The sequence below is a fragment of the Anolis carolinensis genome, chromosome 2 (assembly GCF_035594765.1).
Source record: "Anolis carolinensis isolate JA03-04 chromosome 2, rAnoCar3.1.pri, whole genome shotgun sequence".
Taxonomy (NCBI): domain Eukaryota; kingdom Metazoa; phylum Chordata; class Lepidosauria; order Squamata; family Dactyloidae; genus Anolis; species Anolis carolinensis.
This window is the reverse complement of record NC_085842.1, coordinates 321,591,087-321,615,264: the sequence shown is the minus strand read 5'-3', so window position 1 is coordinate 321,615,264 and position 24,178 is coordinate 321,591,087. Positions and strand designations below refer to the sequence as shown.

At 44.8% G+C, this 24,178-nt stretch overlaps 1 protein-coding gene across 1 annotated transcript in view; it reads left to right on the top strand.

The window, feature by feature from the left end:
- Positions 1–4,522: 4,522 nt before the first annotated feature.
- The window catches only part of cntfr (ciliary neurotrophic factor receptor), a 645,331-nt gene continuing 625,675 nt past the window's right edge, over positions 4,523–24,178 (top strand). The window contains exon 1 of the mRNA XM_062972626.1: positions 4,523–4,724. The gene's annotated coding sequence lies outside the window, so the exon portion shown is untranslated. The remainder of the gene's footprint in view (positions 4,725–24,178) is intronic.

Sequence of the window (24,178 nt, the reverse complement as noted above, 5' to 3'; positions counted from 1 at the left end):
TGCGCAAACTTCGGCTCTCCAGGCGTTTTGGACTTCAATTCCCACAATTCCTCAATGATGGGAAAGGCAGGTACAAAGTGATGATATGATGATGATGATGATGATGATGCAAGACCTATTGCCCTGAAAAAATCAATTCTCAAAGGTCTGTCAGACTAAAACAGGTTTTCAAATCCATGTGAAAAGCTTGCCAACCAGCAGGGGGCAGGCTAGGTGAATGTTTTCCATTGGTGACTCTACACTGTCAAATTAATGTAGTTTGGCACCACTTGAATTGCCACAGCTCAATGCTATGGAATCCTGGGAGTTGTAGTTTTGTGAGGCATCTGCATTCTTTAGCAGAGAAGGCTAAAAGTCTTGTAAAATGACAGCTCCACTGAATCCATATCACTTAGCCCTGGGGCAGCAAATTTGTCGTGAATCTCGGTCCCAAATCCAAAAGGACTGCTTGGAGCTCTGAATCTGTCCTTGAAATAGGCTTGGTGCTTTGGAGAGCAGCTCAGATGAAGAACTTTGGAAGCAACTGGTTGCTGTGGCAAAAGTCCAAGGAGTAGCCAGGTTTCTTCCAAGGAGGTCAGAAGAGAATGGTGCACCAAAGTTCACCAAGTCAATGTGTTGTCAAAGGTTTTCATGGCTGGAATCACTGGGTTGTTGTGAGTTGTGAGCCCTGGCAGACGGTGCAAACAAGATCTGCGAACCTCACCTCCTCCAATGTGAACTGAACCACCTGAACTGGACTCTACAGGCCAATGGTTATTTATTCTATGACAGAGATCAGAAGAGCTGCAAGACCAAGAAGAAGCCACCAGATTAAAGACAAAGACCCACACAGAGGAGAAGTGTTCTTGCCATACATCGAGGGAACCACTGACCACATAGGGAAGCTGAGAAAGAAACCCAAACTACAGACTATCTACAGACTCACCAAGAAAATCCAACAAATGCTACATTCAGCAAAAGACAAGAGGGATCCTCTCACCAGTGTCTATTTCATACCATGTAGCTGTGGACAAGAAGTCTCCATAGGGACCCCCAAAGGCAGCATCATTGTCCAGACACAAATTAAAGAACATGAAAGGCACTGCAGACTAAGCCAATCAGAGAAGTCAACTAAAGCAGAGCACTTGATGAACCAACTTGGACACAGAGTATTATTGGAGAACACAGAGATGCTGGACCACTCCAACAACCACCATGTCAGATGACACAGAGAAGCCATTGAAACCCACAAGAAGAATGTGGACAATTTCAACAGAAAGGAGGAAACCATAGAAATGAACAAAAACTGGTCACCAGTATTAAAAAAAAACTCACCAGAATCAAGACAATAAATAAGGAACACCACTCAGAAACAGGGGAACTCCAGATAGCAATGAATTGCGAGTAAACACCTCCCAGATCTTAGATACTATTATGAAGCTGCAAACTTTACTTGACTAAAGAAAGGACTGGATTAAATTAGAAAATCGAGCTTTACTTAGTCTAGTGGGGCACAATCTGAGATTTGGTTGGCATGCCTACCTATGGCATGGAAAAGAGAAGATTAATAAAGATTTTAGTAGGCATCCCATAAGAGCTAGCCTTCTAGGTAAAGGTAAAGGTTCCCCCTGACGTTAAGTCCAGTCATGTCTGACTCTGGGGGTTGGTGCTCATCTCCATTTCTAAGCCGAAGAGCCGGCGTTGTCCATAGACACCTCCAAGGTCATGTGGCCAGCATGACTGCATGAAGCGCCGTTACCTTCCCGCCAGTGATCTACTCACATTGGCATGTTTTCGAACTGCTAGGTTGGCAGAAGCTGGAGCTAACATCGGCCGCTCACATTGCTTCTGGAGTTTGAACCTGGGACCTTTCGGTCTGCAAGTTCAGCAGCTCAGTGCTTTAACACACTTTGCCACCGGGGCTCCTTCTATTGATGTGGAAAAGATATAAGGAAGGGATAGAGCAGAAAATTCCTTAAGACCACTCAGAAACAGAGGAATTCCAGACAGCAAGCAATCAAGTGTCAGTTAACACCTCCCAAACAGAGGGTATCTCCAGGCAACAACAGCCAACAAATACCCTCACTGATTGACTTTGCGAATTTTATGGCTACTTAATGTTAATCAAGCTTCCCAACTGCAACATTCACACTTGCTTCAAACAGCGGAGAGTTCTGTTCCCCACCCAGGATATTATTCTACAGGTATATATACACTCCACTTGCCCCATTTCCAACAGACCTCTGAACAAACCTCTGCGGATGATCGCCACAGATGCAGATGAAACATGAGAAGATGCTACCGGAACATGGCCATATAGTCCAAAAAACTCGCAACAACCCAGTTCATCAAGTCATTTTCCAGGGCTGAGCAGGGACTTAAAGCTTGGTCTCTTGAGGCTATAACCTTAGTCCTTCCCTCCTTCTCTTTATCCTCCTTTGAGTACATCTACCCCCAACATGAGCAAACTTTGGCCCTCCAGATGTTTTGGGCTTCAAACGCCCACCCTAAGCGGCCGAGGGGAGAAGGAAAGGGCCTGAGGCCAGGAATTGTGGGAGTTGAAGTCCAAAACACCTGGCGGGCCCATGTTTGACCATGCCTGATCTACCTTCTAGAATGGATGCAGGTGGGCCTCATCTGAACTGCCATAGCACAATGCTATGGAATCCTAAGAGTTGTAGCTTGATGATGCACCAGCTCTCTTGGGATGGGATGCTAAAAACAAGGACAAATAGGCCGAGAGAAAGAGCTTTTATCCCAGAGCTGTGATTATATTGATCTCATTATACATTATATTAGGTTTCACACTGATGCGGCATTAAAGGTTGTGCAATAGTGATTAAGATTTGATTCTAGCCCAAGACCGGTTGTGAAACGCGATAACTCATTAAACCATTTGTAACTTTTCGTGTAATTAGTAACATGTTGCAATTGTGAAATAAACTGCGTTGAAACAGGGCCCATCTATTAGAAACAACTTCAATGACTGCCTGGGAGTTTAGTGGAACCTTCTTCTCTGGTAGAACTTTAAGCAGAGGCTGCGTGGCCATCTGTTGGGAGGGCTTGAATGGTGTCTTTCTCTGCCTGGCCAAAAGGGGGTTGGGTTGGATGCCCTTTAAGGTTCTTTTCAGATCTTAACATCTATACATTCAATCATTCAAAAGAGCAGTTCAGTTGTGGAATCTGCTGCTTCCTGGGACTCTGGTGGATTCTCCTTCTATGGAGTTCCTTAACCAGATACAGGCTGGCCATCCATTGGGAGGGCTGGAATGGTGTCTTTCCTTCCTGGCGGAAAGGGGTTTGACTGGATGACCTTTGGGGGTCCCAACTGCAATGGGATACAGATTGTATGGGAGCCTAGTGTCATCTCTTCCTCTGGGGGTCTTGAAACCCAAGGCATGTCAGGCGTCTAGTGGTGTTTCCTCCTCTGGAAATCTTGAGGCTGCCTGGCTATTTGTTGGGAAGGCTTGGATGGTGTCTTTCCTGCCTGACCGAGAGGAGTTGGACTACATGACCTTTGAGGGTCCCAAATGGAATGGGATACTGATTGCCTGGGAGCCGAGTGGTATCTCTGGAGGTCTTGAAACACAGATCATGTGTCAGGAGTCTAGTGGTTTTCCTTCTAAGAAGATCTTGAGGTTGGTGAGCCATCTGTTGAGAAGTCTTGGATGGTGTCATTCCTGCCTGGCAGAAAGGGGTTGGACTAGATGACCTTTGAGGATCCCATTTGCAATGGGATACGGATTGCCTGGGAGCCTGGTGTCACCTCTTCATTTGGCAGTCTTGAAACTCAGACCATGTGTAGCGAAGGATGATGTGATGCTTGCCTCTGTTTAGCAGAAAGGGGTTGGGATGGATGACCTTTGGTGGTCTCAACTGGAATGGGATACGGATTGCCTGGGAGCCCAGTGGCATCTCTGGAGGTCTTGAAACACAGGCCATGTGTGGGGAGTCTATTGGTGTCTTCTTCTCTAGAGATCTTGAGGCTGGCTGGCCATTTGTTGTGAGGTTTGGGATGGTGTCTTTCCTGCCAGGCAAAAAGGGGTTGGACTGGATGACCTTTGAGGGTCCCAACTGCAATGGAATATGGATTGTCTGAGAGCCTAGTGTCAACTCCTTGTTTGGCGGTCTTGAAACCCAGGCCATGCGCCAGGAGGGCTTGCCTTGGGTTGTGCCTCTGTTTAGCAGAAAAGGTTGGGATGGATGGCCTTTGAGGATCCCATTTGCAATGGGAGTCCAGTGGCGTCTCTGGAGGGCTTGAAACACAGGTCATGTGTCAGGAGACTGGAGATCTTGAGGTTGGCTGGCCATCTACTGGGAGGGCTTGGAGTGTGTCTTTCCTGCCTGGCAAGGCTTACCTTGGGTGATGCGATACCTGCCCATGCTTGGCAGAAGGGGTTGGGCTGGATGGCCTTTGGGGATCCCTTCCCTCCCTCCTTCTCTCCCGTTCTGGGCGCCTCGGGGGAGCGGCGCGGGGCTGGCTCTCCTCCCTCCCGGGGCCGGTCACATGCTCCGGGGGCGCGCGCGCGTCCTCGAGAGCGAGCAAGAGAGAGAGAGAGAGAGAGGCGAGAGTTTAAAAGCGCGGCGCCTCCTCCTCCTCCTCTTCTTCTTCTTCGCTCAGCTCGGCTCGGCTCGGCTCTTTCTCTCTCCGCCGGAGCGCTGGATCTCTCCGAGCCGCCGCCGCCGCCAAGGAAGCCGCTCAGGCGTCACCGGGGGCGGCGGCAACCGCGGAGGAGGCTTGGCCGGTGAGTCTGGGGAGGGATGGATGCTCTTCGGGGCCAGGGAGGGACCCACAGACCGGGGCGGCTTCTCTTGGCTTTCCCCGAAGATGGGCTTGCCTGCCTTCCTTCCTTCCTTCCTTCCTTCCTTCTTTCCTTCTATTCTTCCTTCCTTCTATTCTTCCTTCCTTCCTCCCTTCCTTCTTCCCTTCCTTCCTTCCTTCTTCCCTTCCTTCCTTCTTCCCTTCCTTCCTTCTTCCCTTCCTTCCTTCTTCCCTTCCTTCCTTCCTTCCTTCCTCCCTTCCTTCCTTCTTTCCTTCCTTCCTTCCTTCCTTCCTTCCTTCCTTCCTTCCTTCCTCCCTTCTTTCCTTCCTTCCTTCCTTCCTTCCTTCCTTCCTTCCTTCCTTCTTTCTTTCCTTCCTTCCTTCCTTCTTCCCTTCCTTCCTTCCTTCTTCCCTTCCTTCCTTCCTTCTTTCCTTCCTTCCTCCCTCCCTTCCTTCCTTCCTTCCTTCTTCCCTTCCTTCCTTCTTCCTTTCATTCCTTTCTTTCCTTTCTCCCTCCCTTCTTCCCTTCCTTCCTCCCTTCTTCCCTTCCTTCCTTCCTTCCTTCCTTCCTTCTTCCCTTCCTTCCTTCCTTCCTTCCTTCTATTCTTCCTTCCTTCCTTCTTCCCTTCCTTCCTTCCTCCCTTCTTCCCTTCCTTCTTTCCTTCCTTCCTTCTTCCCTTCCTTCCTTCTATTCTTCTTTCCTTCCTTCTTCCCTTCCTTCCTTCCTTCCTTCTATTCTTCCTTCCTTCTTCCCTTCCTTCCTTCCTTCTATTCTTCCTTCCTTCCTTCTTTCCTTCCTTCCTTCCTTCCTTCCTTCTTCCTTCCTTCTTCCCTTCCTTCCTTCCTTCCTTCCTTCCTCCCTTCTTCCCTTCCTTCCTTCTTTCCTTCCTTCTTTCCTTCTTCCCTTCCTTTCTTCCTTCCTTTCCGCCTCCAATCCCACCCAATCCCCCCAAGTTTCCAATGCATGGGATCTTCTGGAAGCCCTCTCCACTTGGAGGGATCTCTTCTCTTTCCTTGTTCCCCGACATGGAAAGACTCGACCTCCTGAGTTGGTAGATCTGGGAGAGATGGAGAAAGAGAGCCCCTTCCCCAAAGGCATGGCTTGGAGATCAGGTCCCGACAGTAGGGAGAAGGAAAGGCAAAGACCCTCCGCATGGAAAGGCTCAGCCGCCTCATGGTTCCCGACTTGGGGGAGAAAGATGTTCCCCAGCCCTACAAATGGACCCCAGGCCCCTCTTGAGCTGAAAGAGGAGGGTCTCTCCTCCCTTGCTCCCCACAAGTCTCTCCTTGCCATCTTCCCCTTTCCTTTCTATTCCTTTCCTTCCCATCTCCCCCTTTTCTCTTTATTTTCCCCCATTAGATTCTTAAAAGAGGGTGGGCTTAGGCGGCAACGTCGGAGGAGTCCTCACTGACCAGTGACACAAGTTCCATCCCATGTCTTTTGGGGTTATTTTGGGGGTCAGCAACAGGTCCTTTGGACCCTCTTCCGCCCCCAACTGTTGCTTTTCCCCCTCTGTATTTCTTGGGCAGGAGGTTGAAAGCCAGGTAAAAGGTAAAGGTTTCCCCTGACGTTAAGTCCAGTCATGTCCAACTCTGGGGGTTGGTGCTCATCTCCATTTCTAAGCCGAAGAACCGGCGTTTTCCATAGACACCTCCAAGGTCATGTGGCCATAGGCATGACTGCATGGAGCGCCATTACCTTCCTGCCAGAACAGTACCTATTGATCTACTCACACTGGCATGTTTTCAAGCTGCTAGGTTGGCAGGAGCTGGGGCTAACAGCGGGCGCTCATTCCGCTCCTGGGATTTGAACCTGGGACCTTTTGGTCCGCAAGTTCAGGAGCTCAGCGCTTTAACACACTGTGCCACCAGGGGCACAAAAGCCAGGACCACTCCCCAAATAATTCATTTTGTGAAAGGAGATCTAGAAGATAGAATCTTAGAGTTGGAAGGGACCTCATGAGCCATCCAGTCCAACCCCGTTCTGCCAAGAAGCAGGAAAATTGCATTCAAAGCACCCCCGACAGATGGTCATCCAGCCTCTGCTTAAAACCCTCCACCACACTCCAGGGCAGGAAGTTCCACTACTGAACAGCTCTCTCTCACAGTGAGGAAGTTCTTCCAAATGTTCAGGTGGAATCTCCTTTCTTTCTTGAAGTTTGAAGCAATTGTTTCATTGCGTCCTAGTCTCCAGGGCAGCAGAAAACAAGCTTGCTCCCTCCTCCCTATGACTTTGTCTCACATCTTGATCCATGGCCCTCATCCTGTCTCCTCTGAGACTTCTCTTCTGCAGGCTGAACATGTCCACCTCTTTCAGCCGCTCCTCATAGGGCTTGTTCTCCAGACCCTTGTCATTTTAGCTGACCTTCTCTGGACACAGTCCAGCTTAGAGTCAACATCTCCCTTCTATTGCGGAGCCCAGAACTTTCTGCCCGGAGTGTGGTGAGGCTCCTTCTCTGGAGGCTTTTAAGCAAAGACTGGATGGCCATCTGTCAGGCGTGCTTTGAATGCGATTTTCCTGCTTCTTGGCAGAATAGGGTTGGACTGGATGGCCCACGAGGTCTCTTCCAACTCTAGGATTCTATGATTCTATGAATGGAATCCTCCCTTCCTTCTCCTTGCAATCTTCCCCCTTCCTTTTCTTTCCATCTCCTCCTTTTCTCTTTCTTTTTCCCTATGAGATTTGGATCAGCTTTTCTTAAAGAAGGGGGCTTAAGCAGCATGTGTTGGAGGGGCCACTCTAATCAGTGACACAAGTTCCATCCCAGGTCTTTTGGGGTTGTTTTGGGGGGTCAACAACAGGTTCATTGGACTCCTCTTTTCCCCGCCCCCCAACTGTTGCCTTCCCGCCTCTGTATTTCTTGTGCAGGACGTTTAAAGCCAGGACCACTCCCCAAATGTGTATTTTTAGGGGAGCTTTTTGTGAAAGTAGATCTGGAAAATAGTCCTTTCCTTCTCCTCCTCCTCCCTTTCCATGAATAGGACATTTAGTCCCCCCAACACCCAAAAGAAGAAGTTCTACCTTGTTGGAGAGGGTCAGAGAATCATGAATTGCAGAGCCAATGAACTCCCACAAACTCCCATTGCTAGTGCTTCTCCCCAATAAAGAAAGCATTGTTGAACAGGGTGGAAAAATAGGGAGTTGCAAAAAAGAAGTACGGTAACTTCTGTTCCACAAAGGACACAAAGTCTTAAATGGTTGAAAAGGGTGGAGAAATAAGGAACTTCAATGAGGTTTGTCCTCTCCCCACCTAACTTTTCCAAATTCATCTAGGGGAAGAAATGTAAAGAAATTAAGGAGAAATGTAAACAAATATCTGTTCCCCCTGAAACATGCGAGTCTTTGCCATTATTATTATTATTATTATTATTATTATTATTATTATTATTATTATTATTATTTTAATATGACACAGCAAACAAGATAGATATGCTGGATTTCGTATTATTATTATTATTATTATTATTATTATTATTATTATTATTTTAATATGACACAGCAAACAAGATAGATATGCTGGATTTCGCATCACAAAATCACAAGTCGAACACTTCCCAAGTGTCTCGGACTGTGTTATGTATTTTCGGATGATGCGCGCAGATCCCAGTAGGGTGGCCTTTTTGTTATTATTATTTTGCTATTATTATTATTATTATTATTATTATTATTATTATTATTATTATTATTATATCATCCTACCTGTATCTCTCTGGTCGAGATGAGATGCAAAGCGGCTCACAACAGCCTAAAATCTATAACATAGAAATATGGTTATGACCCTCTGTTCCGCTTCCTTTCTTGATTGCCTTTGCAAAGACAACCACCCTCATTATAAGCATAAATACTTTGCCAGCACCTTTTCCATTTCCTCCCCCTCCACTCTGATAGCTGTGAAGATAGATAACCAACTTCTTTTCAGGGAGGAGATGTAAATTGCCGTTGGTCTGAATTTTCCCAAAGAGTTCTCCCAATTTTCCCCTAAAACTCCTTCCTTCTGGAAGCCACCCCAAATCCATCTTGAATTGACAAATGAGTTCCTTTCTACCTCTGGAAAGACCTTTTTTGCAGGCCATAGAGTTTTGGCTTTTGCAAACTCTTTGGGACCATCCACTTTGTCTTTTGGGGCTCACTTGTCCATCTCCAGCCATTGGGGGTCCTGTTGCCAAGAAAATGTGAAAATACATGTTTGCCTTTGTGATCCAGACCATATAACATCTGTATTGCCAGAGGCTTAAAGTGGAAACCTTGTTTTGGGGAGGGGGATGGGGATGGTGGTGGGGAAAGAGACGGGATCTATGTTAAGTGCTGTAATAGCATGTTTCATGGATATGTCTATGTTTGATACTTTTTATAGTTTAAATGGTTTTAATCTATAGTTCTATGTTTTTGATTTAGATATGTGATATATTTTTATATATTTGTGAGGCATTGAATTTTGCCATTTAATACAGGAGAGTCTCACTTATCCAAGCTAAACGGGCTGGCAGAAGCTTAGATAAGCGAATATCTTGGATAATAGGGAGGGATTAAGGAAAAGCCTATTAAACATAAAATTAGGTTATGATTTTACAAATTAAGTACCAAAACTTCATGTTACACAACAAATTTGACAGAAAAAGTAGTTCAATACGCAGTAATGTTATGTTGTAATTACTGTATTTACGAATTTAGCACCAAAATATCACGATATATTGAAAACATTGACTACAAAAATGGCTTGGATAATCCAAAGGCTTGGATAAGCAAGGCTTGGATAAGTGAGACTCTACTGTATGTTGTAAACTGCTTTGAGTCCCCCCAGGGGTGAGAAATGCGGTATAGAAATGCAGTTAATAATAATAATAATTTGGCGGCAGAGTGAATTGCAAAGGGCCATGACTTTAGATTTGGATGTGTTTGACAAAGCATTGCTAAATGAACACTAGGCTCTAGTTCGGGCCATAATGGTATGGCTGCTCCTTCTCTACAAGAGTTATTCAATTCCAGACATAAACTTTTTGAGGGTGCAAAAAATCCTGTGTTAAAAGATGCTCAGTTAAACTTGTGCTCTGTCTTTGTGGTCCAGTATTTGGCAAGGAAATCCAAAATCCTCCCTCCTGCTTTGCCTTCCCCAAATTCTCCAAGAAACTTTGTGCATTGATGCAGCAAAGTTGGCATTTCTGATGGTGCCTTATTTGCCAAAACTTTGAGAGATTTTGGAAAAGTGAAGAGCAAATCTGTCATTGCTCCCTCTTTGTTGGTGCTGCAAAGCTGGCATATTTGATGGAGCCTTGATTTGGGAATATTTTGAGAGGTTTTGGAAAAGTGGAAGGAGAGAAAATCTGTTTTTGGTCACCTTTTTGTCGTCCCTCAGTTAGGAGTTGGTTTGATAGCAGAAGAGAAGGAAAGGTGAAACCAACTAAGGGGAATGTGTTGTTGAAGGCTTTCATGGCCGGGATCACGGGGTTGTTGTATGTCTTTCGGACATACAACAACCCGAAAGACATACAACAGCCCGAAAGACATACAACAATCCAACTAAGGGGAGTTCAGATGGTTGTCTTGAATGTTCTGGGAGAACTGGAGATGATTGATGGGTGGAGGAAGCCTGGCCCTGTGGGGTTTTGCATTTGAACAGACTTGCCAGGCACACTTTGGGAGAATCAGGGATGATGGAAAGGTAGGGGAACTGATCTTTTTGGGTTCTGTATTTGAACTGCCTCCGCGGTGCCTTACTCCTCTCAGAAGCCTTGGAGGAATTGTTGAAGAACTGAGTTGGATGGATGGCTGAGCTGTTGAATTCCAGTCCTTTGGGTTATGCGCTTGACAATGCCACTTTCCCTTGTGCTCCAACTGAGAGGGTTGGGATAGATGTCCTCTGGGGTTCCTATTTTGATGTCTTGGGGAAATAATGGTCCTAGACGGCAGAGCCTGCCTTCCTGCTGGGGACTGCTGTGCCTCATCTGAGTGTGCCTGCGTTGCTTTCAGCCCAGCCTGCTGCTTCTATCAGAGCAAGATGTAGCGCAGACACAGCCGCTTTCCTCTCCACGGCGGAGCCATATGCTGAGCTGTCTGTTCTTGCAAGGCGCCTTCTCTTCAGGGTGGCTTGGAAGCCGCGCTCAGGGAGAGCCACCGCTTGCTTGCTTGCTGGCTTTTGTCTTCCTTTCCCCCCCTTTTACACAACTTCGATCCCAGGCTGTTGGGGCTTCTAAGAAATCTCGGAAGCGATGTGGCAGTGCTGAGAAATCAAAAGCCAGAATCGACTGAATGAATTATATTTTCTTATGCCGCCGGGAGATGGGGCGCCTGCTTGTGTGCCAAGTGTGCATGCACATATGTGCGCGCACGTTGCTTGGGCTGCCTTACTGCCCACAAAAGCCTTGGAGTATTATTTTAAACTACATTCCCAAAGGTTGGAATGGATTCCCTGACCTAAAGCCACAAAATGTATGATCTTCCGAAACAAAGTTGGGTCAGATCTGCTTAGTACTTGGATGGGAGGCTGCCAATGAATCCCAAGCACCATGGGCTCTATTTCAGAGGAAGGACATTCCAGAAGCATCTCTGGTGGTTGCTCTTCCCCTATGAACTTCATGGATTGCCTTAAATAAATGGATAATATGAAGGCAGAGCCGGCCCTAGGTATTTTTCAAGTGTAGGCGAACAGAATTTTGGCGCCCCCCCCCCAAACCAATCACTGAAAAATAAAAGCGTTGGATAAGCGAAAATGTTGGATAATAAGGAAGGATAAAGGAAAAGCCTATAAAACATCAAATTATGTTATGATTTTACAAATTAAGCACCAAAACATCATGTTTTACAACAAATCAATAGAAAAAGCAGTTCAATACATGGTAATGTTATGTAGGAATTACTATATTTGCGAATTTAGCACTAAACATTGAACAGGGATATAGGGCAGTGTGGACTTAGATAACCCAGATAGCCCTCAGTATAAAAAAACCCTCTAAAATCAGGACAATAAATAAAGAACAACACTCTGAAAACAGAAGAAATCCAGACAGTAAACAATCAGGGACAGCTAACTCCTCCCAAAAAAAGATTCTCCCAGGCAAGAAGAAGCCAGGCCTTGAAGCCACAGGGCCATTAAATGCTAATCAAGGTGATTAATTACAACATTCACACCTGCTTCAAAGAAAAGTTCTTTCTCCCACCCTGGACCTTCTACAGATATATAAACCCCACATACCTAGCTTCCAAGTTCCCACAGACCTCACAATCTCTGAAGGCCCCAAAGGTGGGCTCGTGTGGTGCGAAGGTGGGTCTGCGCCGGCCAGAAGGCCCAGCACGGGCACCGGGAGGCCCAGCGTGGCCGCCAGAAGGCCTGAAAGAGAAGGAGGTGGAGAGTGGTGCCCTCCTCCCAGGACGATGGCGGCCCGGGACGATGGTGCCACAGGCAAGTGCCTATTTCGCCTTATGGCTGGACCGCCTCTGTATGAAGGCACATATGTGGATGCAAAGAAACTGAAGGCATCAGATCCCATTTGACCCTGGAAGCTAAGCAAGGGCAGCCCTGGTTAAGAATTGGATACAAAGCCACCAAGGAATCATGGAGGATGCATTTCTCAGGAAGGAACTGGCAAAACCACCTCAGAGTTTTCTGTACTTAAGAAAACCCTATGGAATTGATGGGATTGCCTTAAATCAACAGGTGACTTGAAATCATATACATACACAAGCTCTGGAAGCCTTGAACTTCCAGAGCTTGGAGAAAGGTCCCTTTTTGAGGGCTGTTGTATGTTTTCTGGGCTGTATGGCCATGCTCTCCTGTATTCTCTCCTGTTTCGCCCACATCTATGGCAGGCATCCTCACAACCTCTGAGAATGCTGGAAAACATACAACAACCCTGTGATCCCAGCCATGAAAGCCTTTGACAACACAGTCTCTTTTTGAACTATCGCTCCCAGAATCCCCAAGCTAAAAATGAACCTTCCCCAAACCCAGATGGATTGCCAATGAGTCCCAAGTATTTTAGGATCTGTTTCAGAGGAAGGGACAGGCAAAACAACCCCGGAGTCTTCCTTGCCTAAAAAAAACCCATACAAAACCATGGGGTCGCCATAAGTTGGCTGATGACTTGAAGGCACATATCCACACAAGAGAATGAAATACTCTGGAGACATCAAATCCTGGTTCCTAAACAGTTAGGACTTCCACGAGAGATTATCAATGGATACCAAGTGCAGGAGGCTGTATGTCAGAGGAAGGAACTGGCCAAACCACCCTTGAGTATTCCTTGCCTAAGAAAATCCTATGAAATTCATGGGCTCTCCAAAAGTTGACTTGAAGGCATAGATACACATGATGTAGTAGAGCATCAGTATGGCTACCAAAACAGTAAAAATCAGCTCCTTTTCAGAGCCGAAGTCGCAGCCCAGCCCAGCCGCCCCCACCTTTCTTCCTCTCCTCTTTCTCTTTCCCTCGTTCTGCTCCGGTGAATAATTCTCAGAAGCGAGGGAAACATTCACTCCATGGCTTCCTGTAGGTGTCAGCAGTTGGAGCTCAACAAACCCAGCAGAAGTCGTTTTTCCGGCTTCATGTTTTATGCCCCGGCCGAATCGCTCAACTGAAGATGGAGTCCGAGGGCCGCTGGCTAAATCCAGGAGGCTCTCATCCATGCCGGGGAATTTGGGGTTGCATCGCCACATTGCCAGAGGAAAGCCAGCATTCAGATGATGCAGGCTGTATCAACAACAGACCAGCAGATTCAGGAGCAAATGAAGCCCAAAGTCAAAGGATCACATGGAGGCAGTTGTACGTTGGACTGGAAAACATAAGGCTCCTTGGAAAGCAGAAGGAAAAGAGGAAAAGTACATTGCAGGTAGAATAAATGGTGCCCTGGCTGCCTTGAATTTGCAAGATTTGAGTTCAAAACAGGGTCTCTTAGAAGTCACAATAAATCAAAGCTGACTTGACCCCATTGTGTTTCACTGTACAATCTGCACTCCACAGATTGAAATACACACACATACATACAGTAGAGTCTCACTTATCCAACATAAACAGGCTGGCAGAATGTTGGATAAGCGAATATGTTGGATAATAAGGAGGCATTAAGGAAAAGCCTATTAAACATCAAATTAGGTTATGATTTTACAAATTAAGCACTAAAACATCATGCTATACAATAAATTTGACAGAAAAAGTAGTTCAATGTGCAGTAATGCTATGTAGTAATTACTGTATTTATGAATTTAGCACCAAAATATCACGATGTATTGAAAACATTGACTATAAAAATGCGTTGGATAATCCAGAACGTTGGATAAGTGACTGTTGGATAAGTGAGACTCTACTGTATATACACACACATACAGAGAACTTGAGTTTGCCATTTTGTATACCATAATTTGGCTACGGGTGCATCTGCATTATAAAATTGATGCAGTTTGATCCCACTTTGACTGGCATGGCTCAATGCTATGGACTCCTGGCACAAGCACTATTTAGCAGACAAGGGAAAAGACCTTCTGAAACTATAGCTTCCAAAATTCCATAACATACACAGCTCTGTATAGAATGGGATTCGAGCACATATGGATTATGGTGTCCTGGAATTGAGGGTCCACTGTATATGCATTTATGTGTTCTTGCCTAGAGGCATGGAAGGCAGTCATAGAGCCGTAGAATTGGAAGACGTTGCCTAGAGGTCATCTAGTCCATGACTTTGGTTACATAGCTATATAGGTATAAGAACCAAGCATTTACTGTTGACACATCAACATTTGCAAGGCTTGCTAAAGCAGGCTGGTTTCCCTCTTTATGAAGTACAGCTGAAGCATCTCCTGCAGAGTCCACTGATGAAACATCAATATTTGCATGGCTTGATAAACGGGCTGATTTCCCTCTTTATGAAGTATAGCTGAAGCATCTCCTGCAGAGTCCACGTATGAAACATCAATATTTGCAAAGCTTCCTAAACGGGCTGATTTTCCTCTTTATGAAGTACAGCTGAAGTATCGCCTGTGGGGTCCACTGATGAATCATCAATATTTTCAAGGCTTCCTAAACGGGCTGATTTTCCTCTTTATGAAGTACAGCTGAAGCATCTCCTGCAGAGTCCACTGATGAAACATCAATATTTGCAAGGCTTGCTAAACGGGGTGATTTTCCTCTTTATGAAGTACAGCTGAAGCATCTCCTGCAGAGTCCACTGATGACATATCAATATTTGCAAGGCTTGCTAAATGGGCTGATTTTCCTCTTTATGAAGTACAGCTGAAGCATCTGCTGCAGAGTCCACTCTAAAACCAGCACAGCAGATTCATGGAAATGTTTAATAACAGCAATTAGGTGGCATTTAGAAACCTTTTACTCTTGCCAATTGTTTTCTGGACCCCAACAATGATCTAAAGCAGGAGTCCCCAAATTTTTTAAACAGGGGGCCAGTTCACGATCCTTCCGACTGTTGGAGGGCCGGACTATAGTTGGCCACCGAGTAATAACAACAACAACAACAACAAAAGGGTTGGAAGATACCTCTTGGGCCATTTAGTCCAACCCCCTTCTGCCTTTGTGCACCAAAAGCACAAGTAAAGCACCCCTGACAGATGGCCACCCAGCCTCAATGTTAATAATAATAATAATAATAATAATAATAATAATAATAATAATAAAGAAGATTGGAAGAGACCCCTTGGGCCATTTAGTCCAACCCCCTTCTGCCCTTGTGCCGTGGGGGCCGGATAAATGCTTCAATGGGCCGCATCCGGCTCCCGGGCCTTAGTTTGGGGACCCCTGCTCTAAAGGGACCCCATTCGAGATCGGGACCCTCAATTTAAGAAGCCGTACCCAGAACTGGATGTAGGACTGACTTTGCAAGACTGGAGCAGGGCAGCTAGGGAACAGGGCTCTTCCTCTAGAACAGCATGGGCAAACCTGGGCCCTCCAGGTGTTTTGGACTCCAATTCCCATCATTCCGAACAGCCTCAGCCCCCTTCCTTTTTCCCCTCAGCCGCTTAAGTGGCTGAGGGGGAAAAGGAAGGGGCCTGAGGCTGTTCGGAATGATGGGAATTGGAGTCCAAAACACCTGGAGGGCCCAGGTTTGCCCATGCCTGCTCTAGAACAAAGAGACTTAAAACAACAACTAAGTGTGATAGCATTTTTAACAGACTCATTTATTCCACATCTTCCGGTCCCTTTCCTCATGCGGGCCTGTGTGCCCTTGCTGCATACATATGAGGATGCAGCTGCAGAGAAACGAGCGGTTTATGCTCTCCTTACATTTTCTTGGCCTCCACTTTTCCTCGCAAAAGTGTTTCCCTAAGAAGCTGTGATTCATTCTTTCTGTATAAAATAGGAGGCAATTGCCTCATCCTCTGCAGAGAGCATACGCAACTGGGCTGCGCATGCAAAGAGGAGCATGGCCTGGGCATAGGAAGCCTGTGTTGCCGGAGCACCACGGTTCACGTTCCTTTCGAAGAGGCTTACTCCGGAGTCACTCCAGCAGAAGAGGCTGTGGCCTTTCATCTTGCCTCTCCATGCGTGCACATGTGGCTTCAAAAGTGGGCTATTTTTAATATCGGCCGTCCTTTTTGGTCATGGACAGGTGCCAGCTTCGCCTTCCCAGCCATCGGTGCCGTAACGCTTTGGAGAAATCTCAAAAACACTTTGCACTCTACTCTTACAGCACTACGATTCCATGTTAACTGTCATGACAACATCCTAAATTCGTGGATTGCAAAGGAAGATAGGTTGAGCATCCCTGATGTGGAGTGTTGAAATCCAAAATACAGCCAGTGCTTCACAATTGTGGCACAAGTCTATTGTGAAAGTGGAAAATCTCAAATAGAGAAATATCTTTTTTTTTTTTTAAGAGAATAGCTCTCTAAGAACTTCTTGGTCTTCCAGAATGACTCAACAGTCAGCTTCTGCTGGAAGCTGACCATAGGACTGCATTGGAGGCCCTTGAGATTCCTAAACGGGACATGAATATTCATGGATTTGATTAAATCGCTCCCACTTGGAGTGACAACCGTATAGCACGATAGCAGCTTAGTGTGAGAAAGACATCTACTTGGAGAATCCTAGAACCAAACAGTTGGAAGAGATCCCCAAAGGCCATTCAATCCAATCCCCTTCTTCCAAGGCAGACACAATCCAATCCCTCCCAACAGATGACCATCCAGGTTAAGCTTAAGACAGAGAAGGCAGGAATGTTATCTCAAAGCAGCATGTTCAGCTGTCTGAATATCCAGACTTGCATTCACTGAAGACCAGGAGATGGAGAACTTTGGCTTTGGCCAGGGATTTGAACCTCCCGCTTCTCCATAGATTCCATGAACTTCTGCAAGTTGAATAAGGTCAGAGGCATAGAACCTTTTGGGTAGAGCTCCATTGAAGCAATATTTTGGTTGTGAAATAAGCTGATATGAAAGAACATCAACTCATTTTAACTCTGCTGGAGAAATTCTATGGATACCATTAACTGCTGAAAATACCATTAAATGGGTCCTAAGGAAATCAAGCTTGGACTCTCCCTGGAAGCCAAAATGGCTAAACCGAAGTTTTCATACTTTGGTTATATCAGGAAAAAACACTAATGCTTAGTAAGGTTGAAACAGGAGATAAAGTGAAATATTGTATCCCGAATGCAGTATTTTGGGAAAAGAACCAAGCTCCAACCTTGTATGTGTCTTCAGGTCCCCTGTCCATGTATGGGGACCCTGTGCATTTCATCGGGTTTTCTGTGTCAGAGATGGTTTTGCCAGTTCCTTCCTCTGAAATAGACTTTACAAAGCTCATCACATTTGTCGGTGGCCTCCCATCCAATTACTACCCAGGGATGACCCTGCTTAGCATCCAAGATAAACGGGGATTTGATGTCTTTAGGGGTGTTTAGGCCTTATTAAAGTCATACATCTAGGAATGGACAACATTTGGGCACACAGGTTAACCACAATCATGACACAAGGTAATGAGATGTGAATACGAGGTCTGGTTTTGGAAAGCAATTGTATTTTTCATGTATTAAAACATGACTCTATAAGCAATTGAATTATTGCAGTGACACTTTGGGAGACACATCATGTTGTAATACAGGGCCTTTTGGGTGGTATCCCCTCTATTCTGATAATTCTAGGTATAATTCTAATTTCATATTTATATGTTACTAGTGGTGCCGGGGTTATTTGAAAAGGGCATTTGACAACTGGATTATTTGTCGACTGGGTTCAGGGCTCTCTGGAAAAAGCTGAACTACAACTCCCATATTCCAAGGTCAATCATCCCCAAACCAGGCCTGTATGCACAGTGGGCCATGTTGGGTTTGTGTGCCAAGTTGGGTGCAGATTTGACGTTGACTGAGTTCGGTTCTCTGTGAATAAGGGTAAATTACAACTCCCAATACCAAGGTCAATTCCCACAAACCCCTGTGGTACCAGGTTCATTGTCAGTGGGGGTCACAGTGCTCTGACTTGATGCAGGGTGGACTACAACTTCCATCATGTGGAATCAATCCCCTAAACTCCTCCAGTATGTTGAGTTATTGCTCAGTTGTGCTCTGTGATGCAGACAGAGTTGAAAGGAGTAGGAAAGGGTTAAGGGAGAGGCAGTGGGCGGGATCATGCAAATTCCATACCAATGGAGAAAGTAAGAAACACTGCAATGTTTGCGTGGAGGAAACACTTAAAATCTAGGAATCAATTGCCCCCAATGAAAGCATTCCCTGGGTGGTGGTCCGTAGTGTTTGGGGAGAACATTGGCAGGGTTTGGGCTACATGTTCATGGCGCTCGCTATAACCTGAAATGTCATTGGAGGGAGTGCTTTTGGTGGCTCCTCAGCACTGTGGGTTAAAGCTCTTTGTGGAGGCGGGAGTCTGTCTGTGTAAGTGGACACCTCGGCCACATGCACATGTACATTTTCACTTTTATTGTGTGTATAGATAGAAGATAGATAAGCTTATACATTGCATTTGGATCTTGATTACAAGAGGAAAGCTGAGCATCTCTTGCTGTTGTTGTTGTTGTTATTATTTTCTTTGAGAAGCTTGCCTGGTGCTTTTATGTCCCAGATGAAGACTTTTTTTTTTATTGTCCGGGGGTTTAAATATTAAGTCTTCTTTAGGGCTGCATTCAGGAGTGGCTGCCTGCGGTTTTATTTATTTCAGTTTAGTCTTTGTGGTTGTTTTCCTCCTCCTCAATTTTTCACGGGGTTTCTTTTTCCCTCTTTCCTTCCCTTCCTTCCCTCTGCCCTTCACCTTTCGGGCTTTAAAATTTAATGCTAACTGTCCAGAGAGGTTCTGCCGCTTGGCTGGAATACAAATAGGGACAAGAGGGGAAGAGAAAGTCCCCAAGAGTTTTGCTCTGAGGAATAAAAAAAGGTTAAGGAATTTGGGTGGAAATTCAATGAGGATGGCATCAAAGTTTGCAAAAAGGAAAAACCCAAATGGAGCAGTTGAGCTTTTGCAAGTTTCCGCTGCATTTGCTATTCCAGGATTGGGACCTGGGTTCTTGCTTCGTGGCTGTAATTCGACTCCCCTAAACGCAGGGGCTTTCCTCTCCCTTTTATCAAAGGAATCGAGAAATCCTTGCTGCTCTGAGGAATAATTTTCGTATCCTTAATCGAGAAGGGAAAACCCCGGTGCGCCGGAGAGTTTTACTTACCTTTCGCAGCCCCTGGAGCGTGGCCCTTAATAGACCAAGAAAGCACCGTTGTGGCTCGAGGTATATTTAAATTTAAAATCATTGCTTTGGAATAAAAGAGAATTGATCACATGGATTTTGAATTAATGAAGCAGCAAGACAACTGCCACTTTCTCCCCATTAATATTCTTGCAAGTAGTTGGGCATATTTTATTTTAGAGACTCCAGTCAGCTAGGTTTCATTAATCCTCATATTATTATTATTTTTGGGCAGAAAGGAAAGTTTGGAGAGGAAGGTCCCATCTAACTCCCATATAATGCAGTTTTACTTACCTTTTGCAGTTTAAAACTGCATTATATGGTCAATGTTCACTCATATAATGCAGTTCAAAGTACAGTAGAGTCTCACTTATCCAAGCTAAATGGGCCGGCAGAAGCTTGGATAAGCAAATATCTTGGATAATAAGGAGGGATTAAGGAAAAGCCTATTAAACATCAAATTAGGTTATGATTTTATAAATTAAGCACCAAAACATCATTGACAGAAAAAGTAGTTCAATACGCAGTAATGTTATGTTGTAATTACTGTATTTACAAATTTATCACCAAAATATCATGATATATTGAAAACATTGATTACAAAAATGGCTTGGATTACCCAGAGGCTTGATAAGCGAGGCTTGGATAAGTGAGACTCTACTGTAGTCTCAAACTGCATTATGTGGCAGTGTAGATGGGGCTGAAGTTACATTCCTATGTGACAGAGAAGGGATATTCCCTTTAGAATTATAGTTGGGTAATATTTAGCCTGGAAATCTGAAGCTTTTCCATGGCAAGATGGAGTGTAAGGCCTGAATCACTGCATCACCATACATCAGACTTGACTTAGGGTTTATCTACATTGAAGAATTAATGCAGTTTGACATCATGGCTCAATATCATCATGGGAGTTGCAACTTGGCAAGACTTTAGCCTTTTCTGCCCAAGAGTGCTGGTATCTCAGCCAACCACATCTCCCAGGATTCCATATCATTGATGCTTGACAGTTAGTGTGGTGTCAAATTGTCATGGATAACTAGGACTGTGAATAAAGAGGATCCGTGCCTGGCGAGCACAAGCTAAACCAAATGGGCCAGGACAGAGAAACACCAGGTTGAAGACAAGCCATAGAGGTTTATTCAATCTGGCCAAAAGGGATGCAAGTACAGGTGGATGCTTCAAAATGTTCTAGCATAACATACAGAGAAAAGCAAGACAGGCTGGAGAGCAGCTGCAATGAATCACTGCAATGAATCACTCTGACCAGGAGGTCATGAGTTCGAGGCCCGCTCGGAGCCTATGTTTGTTTTTCTTTGTTCTATGTTAAAAGGCATTGAATGTTTGCCTTATATGTGTAATGTGATCCGCCCTGAGTCCCCTTGGGGTGAGAAGGACGGAATATAAATGCTGTAAATAAAAAAATAAATATGATAGCTAGTCAAAATTCCTGCTCCCTTTCCTGATTGGTTGGGAGAGGCGCCAGTCTTTGATGGCTTCAACTGTTGAGTACTGAACTTTAACAAAGGTACGAATCTCTGGAGACAAAAGGGTTAAAGGTAAAGGTAGAGGTAAAAGCTTTTCCCTCAACATTAAGTCTAGTCGTCTCTGACTTTGGGAGTCGGTGCTTATCTCCATTTCTAAGCTGAAGAGCCGGCATTGTCCGTAGACACCTCCAAGATCATGTGTTCACTGGCATGACTGCATAGAGCGCCCTTACCTTCCCGACGGAGTGGTACCTGAGGATCTACTTACATTTGCATGTTTTCAAATTGCTAGTTTGGCAGAAGCTGGGGCTAACACTAGGAGCTCACCCCACTCCCCATATTCGAATCACCGACCTTCCGGTCAGCAAGATCAGCATCTCAGCAGTTTAACCCCCTGTGCCAAACAGGGCTCCAATCAAGGACTGGGCTTTCAATAAAAAGGTTAAACAAATGCACATTTTCTCGGCCCTGGTCAGCAATCTTTCAATCCAAGAGGAACACTTGACTGAACAAATATTTGCTGTCTTATCTGGTCTACCATGGAAACAGTCTATCTCATTGTATACACATGCAATGGATCACAATGATTGCTCTGGCTGGGAAATAGCTCAACTTTTCTTGCCTGGGAAATGCCTCAGTGGGGCTGCAAACGGTGAAGATCTCTGGGCTATGCCTTGCAACATTTTATAAAGAAACTAGCTGTGCCTGGCCACGCGTTGCTGTGGCGAAGTCTGGTGGTATGGGAAATAAAGTATTGAGGAATTGGTGGTAGTGAAAGTAAAGGGTAAAGGTTTTCTCCTGACATTAAGTCCAGTTGTGTCTGACTGCACACTGAAGTGGATTATATGGCAGTGTGGAGTCAAGATAATCCAGTGCCAAGCAGATAATATAAGAATATAAATGGGTTATATAGCTGTGTGGAAGGGCCATGAGTCTACACTGCCATATAATCCAGTGCAAATTAGATAATCTGTGGAAGAAGCCTAAGTGAGGCCTAAATCTGCCTGTCCCCTCGGCTGAGTTGGTTGCTAGGAGACCAAGTGGGCAGAGATTAGTCCTCTAACTGGCAGCAATTGGATAAAAACAATTATTCCTTCCCCTCTCATTAGGACTTTATTTTTCTTTTCTTTTTGTTGTATCAACCTTGAGGCATGGATGATGGGTTGTGTTGTCAAATTTCGAGGTTGGGGAGCCTGTAGTTTTGTTGTTTTGTTGGTCGCCGTGATGCCATCACTCTTTTATATATATAGATATATATACTTTGTATGGAGAAATAGATAAGATAGATAGATAGATAGATGTTAGGCAGAAGGTTAGAAAAAACAAATACATTTTATTAAAGGGGAATGATAAAGTTTTTGTGGGGATGCTGTGAGTTTTCCAAGCAGTATGGCCATGTTCCAGAAGCATTCTCTCCTGACGTTTTACCCACATCTATGGCAGGCATCCTCAGAGGTTGTGAGATCTTTCTTTGTGGGGAAGTTGCTACTGCTGGTCTGTTCCCATGCTTTGCAATAGCGGAAGTCTGAAAAAGTCTTGGAAAAAAATTGTTATAAAGTCCTAGGCAAACTATATATTTGTCAGGGGGGGGGGGATGCATTGTGGTTCAACAGCAAAACTGTATTAAATCTATAGAGTAAAACACGTACAATCAAATGTGAGGAAAAACTGAGACTGTGTATCCAAGGCTATATTTCCTGGTTTATACTGAACTGATGCTGAAGTCTGGGTCTACCAGACAAGTTTTGCCTGTTTCAATTGATCTCGGTTGTACAACTTTGTTAAGGTGAAATTTCTCTTTTTAGTTCCATGTTTATCCTGTTTCCTTTAGACTTTTGGAAGTGTGAGAGGCAAGTTGCAAATCCATGTGATTTTGCTCCTCTGCACCAACTTTTAGAAAAGCTTTCATGGTCTTTCCCTTTTTTGCTCGAATTTAGGCAAACAACTGAGACAGTGTGCTCCGAATGGTGAACACAAATCAAACAGAATATGGTCAAGAAGTGAATCAGATTCCTCATGACGAGTGTATATGAAAAGATACAAAGGGAAAAGCTATCTGTGCTAGAATTGCTTTAGTGTCTACAAATATAACCCTTTAATGAGTATATGCTTCCTTTCCAAAAGTATGTTTTATTAAAATAACAACTTAATCTGCAGGGAAGGCTTGGTTCCTGTTGGAGGGTGCCATGAGAATTGGATCGAAAGGGTGCACAATTGATAAAATTAGATTGAAATAAATGAGTCAGGGAGGCAAGCTGCTAGTCCTCATGGGGTCAGATTGGGGTGCTTTTACACTGTAGAATTAATCCAGTTTGACCCCACTTTAAATACCATAGCTCAAGGCTGTAGCATCATGGGAGTGCTAGTTTGGTGAGGCACTACTGCTTTTTGGCAGAGTATGCTCAAGACCTTGTAAAACTACAGCTCCCATGATTCCCTATATCTGAGCCATAGCAGTTCAAGTTGTGTGTTGACACCTTTCTGCTGCCTTTATGTCTACATCCCAATAAAAAAGTAATTTTTTTTCACCTTCATAGCATTGAGCGAGAGGTTCTGGCAGCAAAAGGCAGGCACTGTTTCCAAATAATAAGTCTGCCTCTGTCATACCATGTATTGATTTCTGCAAGGCTTTTGACAAAGTTCCTCATGACATTCTCCCACAGAAGCTAATAAAATGTGAGCTGGATGATGCTACGGTAATGCCGACTGGGAATTGGTTCACCGGCCGAACCCAAAGGATGTTTCTGTGCAATGGGGCCTCTTCTCATCATGTGTGGTACTATGTTACAGGCAGAAGTAATGAAATGCGGACATATAGGATGGATGGCTCCTGACTTGGAAACGATCCACATGTAAGGGATCTATGAACATGAGGCAACAGTGTGATGTCACAGCTGAAAAAGTCAATGTGATTCTAGGCTGTGTCAAGTACAATGTCTAGATCAGTGGTTTTCAACATGTGCTGGGCCGCAAAAACGAAAATCAGGTCTGCAGACCTCCTTCCTCTTTATTAATTTATTTTGCTTTATTCATTTTATTTCCTCTCCTTTCAGCAGAGTTGACCATGTTAATGTGGGATTTGTGTATTGGTAGTGTTTAAATGAAATTTGTGTCTTGACATTTGGTTATGGGCCCAGATCCTAGACTGGACCAGATACAGACATTTTTTCCAATGGAGTTGATGAAGAGAATGACATGAACTGTACAGAATGTATGAATAAGGACTTAAATGTGCCATTGCATAATTCATGTGCACATTTCTTCCACAGGGTGATGGGGCATGTAAGTTTTCGTAGTTTAGAGAAATTAACCAGGGAGTATCCAGACAC